Source organism: Mustela putorius, unplaced genomic scaffold, assembly GCF_011764305.1.
Source record: "Mustela putorius furo isolate JIRA1106 unplaced genomic scaffold, ASM1176430v1.1 tig00003898_pilon_pilon_pilon, whole genome shotgun sequence".
Classification (NCBI taxonomy): domain Eukaryota; kingdom Metazoa; phylum Chordata; class Mammalia; order Carnivora; family Mustelidae; genus Mustela; species Mustela putorius.
Window position 1 is genome coordinate 5,185,405 of NW_025422047.1, and position 8,929 is coordinate 5,194,333.

Consider the following 8,929-nt stretch of genomic DNA (forward strand, 5'->3'; position numbering starts at 1 on the left):
CCTCCAGTCCCATCCATGTTGATACAAAAGTTGGGTATTCATCCTTACTGATGGAGGAATAATACTCCATAGTATATATGGACCATACCTTCTTTATCCGTTCATCCATTGAAGGGCATCTTGGTTCCTTCCACAGTTTGGTGACTGTGGCCACTGCTGCTATGAACATTGGGGTACAGATGGTCCTTCTTTTCACTACATCTGTATCTTTGTGGTAAATACCCAGTAGTGCAATTGCAGAATCATAGGGTAGCTCTATTTTTTTTTTTTGTAACCAAAACTTTAATCCCAAGGATTCTCACAAACATTTTACAAATGACAGCATGAAAAAAAAATCTTGCACAGTAACTCAAAGTTCAGCTCTACAATGTACCCTTAAACTGGCAGAATACTGGTATCTTTAATAGTTTCAAATTACCAAATAGAGAATGTTACAAAGAGCCATCTTTTCATATACAGCAATCACGTAAGGAACTTATGACCTAAAACAAAGGTAAACTAACTTTCTTGAAACTTCCAATTCTATACCAACTGGACACCCTGCCCAGTACGAAGACTAGTTGGATTCTTTTTTTTTTTTTAAACCTCTAATCTAGTTTAATAGTGCAGCTGAATTTTTATTGCTGGCTTGTGTTCACACCAGCTTTTAAAGACTGCTTATTTAACTACAGCTGCATACTATTATCCCAGCTATAGAAAGACTTCATTCAATTTTTGCCAGTTTTGTTCTCAAAATATTAAATGTCAAGGTTTAGCTGGGCAGGAGTAAGAGGTTTATTATCAGTCTATATAAGACAAAACTTCAAAGCAAATTCAATTTTGCTTAAGGGAACATTGTAAAGTAACAATTCTTGATATTACATGCCTCCTATGATCCATTCAAATCATAGAGAATTACATCTTTATGTGTCACTGTTCCAAGAGACAAACAAATGTGAACAGCTAAAACATCTTAAAAATGCACCAAGCTTGGGACGCCTGGGTGGCTCAGTTGGTTAAGCAGCTGCCTTCGGTTCAGGTCATGATCCCAGCGTTCTGGGATCGAGTCCCACATCAGGCTCCTTGCTCCACAGGGAGCCTGCTTCTCCCTCTGACTCTGCCTTCCACTCTGTTTGCCTGTGCTCAGTCTCGCTCGCTCTCTCTCTGACAAATAAATAAATAAAATCTTTAAAAAAAAAAAAATGCACCAAGCTTATGAAGTCGCAAACAAAACTTGAATTTTCTGTACATACTCCTGTCAAATGAAGTTATTTCCTGTACACCACTCCTCTTGCAAACTGGTCTTCTATTTCCTTTCATTTGATCTAGATCGGCTACGAGACCTAGAAAAGGATCGGGACGGCTTGTGATTTCTCTCCTGAGACAGGGATCTCTCTCTCCTCCTATCTCTAGAAAGGGACCTGCTCTGGCTGCGGGAGAAGCTTCTCCGTCTTGGAGATCTGCGGCGAGGTGGAGGACTTCTCCGATAATCATCTCGAGGGCAACGACCCCAAGACGGAGGTGGGCCACGATTTCGACTTCTCTTTTCACCATTCGAGAGTTCCACTCTTACTCAGCAGCCACATAATGTTCTCCCATCTAGTTCTCGGACAGTATCGGCTGCATCTCGGGGATCTTCAAATTCAACAAAAGCAAAGCCGGGAGGGTTTCTAGCAACCCACACACTTCGGAGTGGTCCATAATAGCCAAAATCTCGTTCCAATTCAGTCTTGTTACCGTTGTTTCCAAGATTACCTACATAAACCTTACAGTCCAATGGACAGGAATCACGATGCATTTCGAGATCGTGGATTAGAAAGCTGACGCTCAAATCAACACACCCTCGGATGGGTCTTTTCGCTTCCTACCCCTCCCGGCTCCAGCAGATGCTCTCGCTGACCCGGCGTCCAAGAAATGGCCAGGGTAGCTCTATTTTTAATTTCTTGAGGAATCTCCACACTGTTTTCCAAAGTGGCTGTACCAACTTGCATTCCCACCAACAATGTAAGAGCGTTCCCCTGTCTCCACATCCTCTCCAACACTTGTTGCTTACTGTCTTATTGATTTTGACCATTCTAACTCATGTAAGGTGGTATCTCAATGTGGTTTTGATTTGAATCTCCCTGATGGCTAATGATGATGAACATTTTTTTCATGTGTCTGTTAGCCATTTGTATGTCTTCTTTGGAGAAATGTCTGTTCGTGTCTTCTGCCCATTTTTTGACATCATTATCTGTTTTATGTGTGTTGTGTTGAGGAGTTCTTTATAGATTTTGGATATCAGCCCTTTGTCTGTACTGTCATTTGTGAGTATCTTCTCCCATTCCGTGGGTTGCCTCTTTGTTTTGTTGACTGTTTCCTTTGCTGTTCAGAAGCTTTTGATCTTGATGAAATCCTAAAAGTTCATTTTTGCTTTTGTTTCCTTTGCCTTTGGAGACATATCTTGAAAGAAGTTGCTATGGCCAATGTCAAAGAGGTTACTGCCTATGTTCTCCTCAGGATTTTGATAGATTCCTGCCTCACGCTGAGGTCTTTTATCCAATGAGTTTATCTTTGTGTATGGTATAAGAGAATGGTCAAGTTTCTTCTTCTACACATAGCTGTCCAATCTTCCCAGCACCATTTGTTGAAGAGACCATCTTTTTTCCACCATATATTTTTCCCTGCTTTGTCAAAGATTATTTGACCATAGAGTTGAGGGTCCATATCTGGGCTCTCTATTCTGTTCCACTGACCTATGTGTCTGTTTTTGTGCCAGTGCCATGCTGTCTTGGTGATCATGGCTTTAGTAGTAAAGCGTGAAATCAGGCAATGTGATGCCCCCAGTTTTGTTTTTCTCTTTCAACATTTCCTTAACAATTCAGGGTCTCTTCTGGTTCCATACAAATTTTAGGATTCTTTGTTCCAGCTCTTTGAAAAATGCCAGTGGAGGTAATTCTTAACTCGGTGATGAGTAACACAAAAGGATAGCTAGAACCTGGGTTTTAGACAGCATCTTAACAAAGAATAATAAATTTGTAGAGAAATGACAAGATAAAGGAAAAAGGATTTTGGCAGTTAGGAATAGCAAACTGTGGGAAGGTAAACTTATGAGGGAAAGAAAAGGGTTGTCCTGACATTTGTTAGATAGGTTTCTATCTTTTGACTGATAGTAGTCTCTAGTGATTAAGGGTTTTACCCTTCCTGGTATGATTTCCCTTTCCTGGTTATGAGAGCTGGGAAGGCAAAGAGATTTTTTTTGCTTCTGCTATTCCTCACTGTTTTCAGCTCAAAATAATCATGCCAAAGTAGCATATTTAGAGATAGCATAATCTGATCCCCTACACTGGTATTTGTCACTGCTTTAAAACTGATCATTTCTTGTGACTTTTATTTCCATTCCAAATCAGTATTTAGGTTTGTACCTAATGTTGTATTCTTTTATGTATGGCAGGCCCACAGGGCTGTGAAATTTCAAACCCCACAAATCTTGGATATACTCTTAAATCCTAGAGCTAAATACAAGGCCCTTATAATTGGCCTGGGAAGTTTTGCATGACAGGTCCTACTACTCTTGGACTCATCTTCAACATTTCCATCCTTTTCTCCATTCATGCCACTATAGCCATTTGTTATTCCTAGATCACACTCAACACATTCCTGCCACAGGACTCTCACACTGGCTATTTGTTCTGTCTAAAATGCTCTTTCCCTAAATGTCACCATGACTCTTCTTAGTTTCTTCAGGGCTCTGCCAAAATATTGCCTTCACAGAGCAGACTTTCCTGATGACACAAAATAGCACGGTCCTCCAGCTCCCATCACTTTTATCATCTTTCTTTGCTTTATTTTCTTAACAATTAGCATCACAGTGCATTAAATAACTATTTGTTGATTCCAATTTCCCCAAGTAGAATATAAGCCTCAACAGAGACTCTTATTTACTTTAGTATCCCCTGGCCTAGAGTAAGTTCTGGGTCATACTCGGTTCTTTAAAATTATTTGATGAATGAATGAATAAATGAACAAAAGAATAAATGAGTGAATCCCTGAATTTAGAAGGATTAGTAGGAAATACAAGACCAGATCATGGCCATACCTTACTCTGTTTTCAATTTGTTACATATAATTCATAGTTTGATAAAAGATACCTGATTCATTAGAGAAAATAATTTTAGTTCTTATAGCTACATAAAAAGAGGCCAAAGAACCTGTTTAAGCATTACTGAGGACAACTAATTAGACACAGATGGGGCTCTTTCTAAGAGGTACATTAGGTGAGCCAGATTTTTACCACCTAGCACTGGACTGAGGCGCATTCCAACTGGTTGATAACACTCCTTTCACAATATCGTAATCCTGTAGTATAAACTGCCTTTTCAAAATGGCCCTAAAACTATGACATGCTATCCACTTTTTTTGGTACAGATAGATATTCTCATAGCCTGGAAATTTTCTCTAAAGAACAAGTTATCTGCCTCAAACACATCTAATACACAGTGGTGGGAAAAGACTAATAGTTAAAACTAGCATAAACTTTATTCTATTGGAAAGGAATAGTGGAAAATGCCTGTCTCAACGGAGAAATTTCCCTGGTGAGTCAATGTGACAGTTCCTAGTTCTATTTGTGAAAACTTCTCTACTTTTACTTCCATAGCCTCTGGTTCTCCCCTCTAGTGATATTCTTTAATCATATTTTCAATGCCCATACCTGAGATGGGCGTTCAAGAGAAAGTTCTCTAATTTTGGCAGCCCCTGCATGTCACCACAAGTTCAAGTTTAGACACACAGGGATTGCCTTTGAGTCTCAATTATATGCAGTTTATGATGGTGCTTGCATTAACTTTAACAATAAAGTTCCTTTCAAAAACTTGACAGATTCAGTCTACTTGCTTCTGGTCAATTCCCCGCACTAGAAACCACAGTTAAAGATTTTGTCTAGACATAGTCTTTAAGGCTAAGAATTTTTATCTTCCTGCTGCTAGATCCTGTGCTCTCCCAAATCCTTTGGCATTTCACACACATAATCAGGTCTTTGTGGTAAGAAGCTCCAGTTTTGTCAGTCTTAAGGGTGCCACTTTCTCGTCTCCACTTGTTTTTTTGTTTTGTTTTTTTTTTTTTTTTTTTTTTTTTTTTTTTTTTTTGTCTCTTGTTTTAACTTGAGTTACCAATGACAGCTAAGAAAGCTTCTCCGACCCTGCAAGAGTATAAACTACAAAACTCTGGTCATTTAGAATGGAGGTCACAATGAGTACCTTTCTTAGCAAAACTCTTCCTTTCTGCTCAGAGATGAGCTATCTAACTTAAGTTTGCCTCTCCAAATAGGGCTTCTTTGTTAACAGCCACTAAAAAAAGCTAATACACATATACACATAAACATCCTGAATTTTTCCTTCCATTTCCCATGCCACTACAACCTCTGTCAACATGTGGTCTGCATTCTAAGACATATCGGGCAACTGGTTACTTAAATGTTTTGCCACGTTGAAAGTTTCCAGCTTAAGACAGCTGGGTCCTCAATGCCCACTCCAACCTATCTCTTAAAGGGTGTTACTTGCAGCATTCCACTTTCATGACCCAAATTCTGTATTAGTTATAAAAGATTTTTATTGAAAATCATAAAAGCTACAGCTTAAAATACAAAATATTTTTCTCACATAAGAAATCTAGATATAAGTGAGTACTGGCATTGCTTCAAAGGTGTCAAGGCCCTGAATCAGCATCTCTGTGACCCTTTTGCCCTAACTGCAGCATATCAGCATAGCACATTCAATGGCAGGCAACCAATAGCAGAGTCAGGCAAAGCACTTCTCAGCTTCTGCCTCTTATATCAAGAAGTAAAATCCTCCCCAAAGCCCTCCAACAGTCTTCTACTTAAATTACATTGGCCAGAATTAGATCATAAGCCTGCTTACCCGTAGATCCTTGGTTAGGCCTATCTTCAATGAAGTCAAAGGATCTCTAAGGAAAAAAACAAAATGGGGGTCCTGTTAGCAAAGAAGAAGAGCAGGTAATGATTTGTGTAGTCAACCGACTGTCTGTCACTGTACTGGTCCCAACAAAGTTGGCAGAAACCTCAAGTGGAAATTTTAAAAATTAAAAATAAATGCAACCTCCTCCAAACTTTTCTCATGCCATTTGCAAATTGCATGCTACAACTATAGGCTGCACCTAAACTACAAAAACAAGCTACTGCTGCATAACAAATATTTATCAGATTAAATTTATCACCTCTCTATTATCTCATAATTGTGTAGGTGAGAAGTCTTGATTGTTTCTTTTTTTTTTAAATAGATTTTTTTTAAGATTTTTTTTTTTTTGAGATTCACTCTATTTATTTATTCACTTAATTTTTGGCTTAGAGTTGTTTTTATTTTTATTTATTTTTTATTATGTTATGTTAATCACCATACAGTACATAATTAGTTTTTGATGTAGTGTTTCATGATTCACTGTTTGCATATAACACCCAGTGCTCCATGCAGTACGTGCCCTCCTTAATATCCAACACCAAGCTAACCCATACCCCCACCTCACCACCCCTCTAAAATCCTCAGCTTGTTTCCCAGGGTCCATAGTCTCTCATGGTTCCTCTCCCTCTCCGATTTCCCCTCCTTCATTTTTCCTTTCCTTCTCCTATTGTCCTCCATGTTATTCCTTATGTTCCATAAATAAGTGAAATCATGATAATTGACTTTCTCTGCTTGACTTATTTCATTCAGCATTATCTCCTCCAGTCCCATCCATGCTGATACAAAAGTTGGGTATTCATCCTTTCTGATGGCTGAGCAATATTCCATTGTTTATATGGACCACATCTTCTTTATCCATTCATCTGTTGAAGGGCATCTTGGATCTTTCCACAGTTTGGTGACTGTGGCCATTGCTGCTATGAACATTGGGGTGCATATGGTCCTTCTTTTCACTACATCTGTATCTTGGTCATTTGCTAGGTCATAGGGTAGCTCTATTTTAATTTTTTGAGGAACTTTCACAGTTTTCCAAAGAGGCTGCACCAACTTGCATCTCCACCAATAGTGTAAGAGGCTTCCCCTTTATCCACAACCTCTCCAACATTTGTTGTTTCTTGCCTTATCAATTTTTGCCATTCTAACTGTTGTAAGATGGTATCGCAATGTGGTTTTGATTTGAATTTCCCTGATGGCTAATGATGATGAACATTTTTTCATGTGTCTGTTAGCCATTCATATGTCTTCTTTTGAGAAGTGTCTGTTCATGTCTTCTGCCCATTTTTTAACTGGTTATTAGTTTTTTTGAGTGTTGAGTTTGGAAAATTCTTTATAGATCTTGATATCAGCCCTTTTTCCATACTATCATTTGCCAATATATTCTCCCATTCCATGGGTTGTCTCTTTGTTTTGCTGACTGATTCCTTTGTTGTGGAGAAGTTCTTTATCTTGATGAAGTCCCAAAGTTCATTTTCACTATTGTATCCCTTGCCTTTGGAGATGTGTCTTGAAAGAAACTGCTGTGGCTGATGTCAAAGAGAGTATTGCCTATGCTCTCCTCTAGGATTTTGATGGATTCCTGTCTCACATTGAGGTCTTTCATCCATTTTGAGTTTATCTTTGTGTAAGGTGTAAGAGAACAGTCAAGTTTCATTTTTCTGTATATAGCTGTCCAATTTTCCCAGCACCATTTGAAGAGACAGGTTCCCCCCAGCCTTGGATATTTTTTTCCTGCTTTGTTGAAGCTTATTTGACCATAGAGTTGAGGGTCCATATCTGGGCTCCCTATTCTTTTCCACTGGTCTATGTGTCTGTTTTTGCGCCAGTACCATGCTGTCTTGGTGATCCCAGCTTTGTAATATAGCTTGAAATCAGGCAATGTGATGCCCCCAGTTTTGTTTTGTTTTTTTTTTTCAACATTTTCTTGGCAATTCAGGATCTTTAATTTAAGATTTTATTTATTATTTATTTGAGAGAGACAGATAGAGATAATGAGAGAGAGCACATGGGCAGGGAGAGGGAGAAGCAGGCCTCATGCTGAGGAGAGAGCCCAATACCGAGCTCAATCCCAGGATTCTGGGCTCATGACTTGAGCTGAAGGCAGACACTTAACCAACTGGGCCACCCAGGTGCCCCTTGATTGGTTTTTCCACATAAGGTCTCACAAAGCTGAAGTCAAGGTGGGGTTCTAGGGAAGAATCCACTTATAGGTCCATTCATGTTGTTGGTAGAATTCAGTGCTTTATGGTTATAGGACTGAGTTCTCTGTTTCCTTGCTAACTATCAGCTGAGGGTCTCTCTCAGCAACTGAAGATTGATCTCTGATCCTTGAATGTGACCTCTTCCAACTTCAAAGTCAACAATGACATGTCAAATCCTTCTTCTGCTTCCAATTTTGACTTTCTTTTCTGCTACCAGCTGGAGAAAACTCTTATTAAATGGTAATAGGCTAGATGGGCCCACACTGATAATCTCCTGATTCTACAGTCTACTGATTAATACCTTTAATTACATCTGCAAAATCTCTTTCACCCTATAAAGTAATAAAATCACCAGGATAACCCCAGGAAGTTAGAGGTCAAAGAAGCCATCTTGGAATTCTGACTACCACACAAGTTGTCACAGCTGAAATTCTGAAAACAAATTATTTATGACTGCTCCCATTTACTAGAAAAAAATAAATTATTTTATTACCTAACTTTTAAATTATTAAGTGTATCTCCAAAAAAGATGTCTCTTCTTAAAAATTATAAAAGAAAGCTAAATAAGGAATAAATGTTTCTGTAAAACAGATAATGTTTTAACATCACAAAAGTTAGGGAATAAAAGATTTAAACATATGTTAAAAAGAACTTTGTAAGTGTTTCCAAGTTAAGTTGAATGTTTTCTCAAAATAATACTATCTAGTTATGAGAATCACAAAACTGTGAAATGAAAATTAATTTCAATACATTTAAATGCTGTTTTATTACATTTGTGTAAGTCCCCTAGTTTGAAGAGAA

General features: G+C 38.4%; 1 pseudogene; it reads right to left on the reverse strand.

Annotated features, from left to right (window-relative positions):
• Nucleotides 1–1,187: 1,187 nt before the first annotated feature.
• LOC101693185 lies at nt 1,188–1,898 on the reverse strand (annotated as a pseudogene).
• Nucleotides 1,899–8,929: the final 7,031 nt, after the last annotated feature.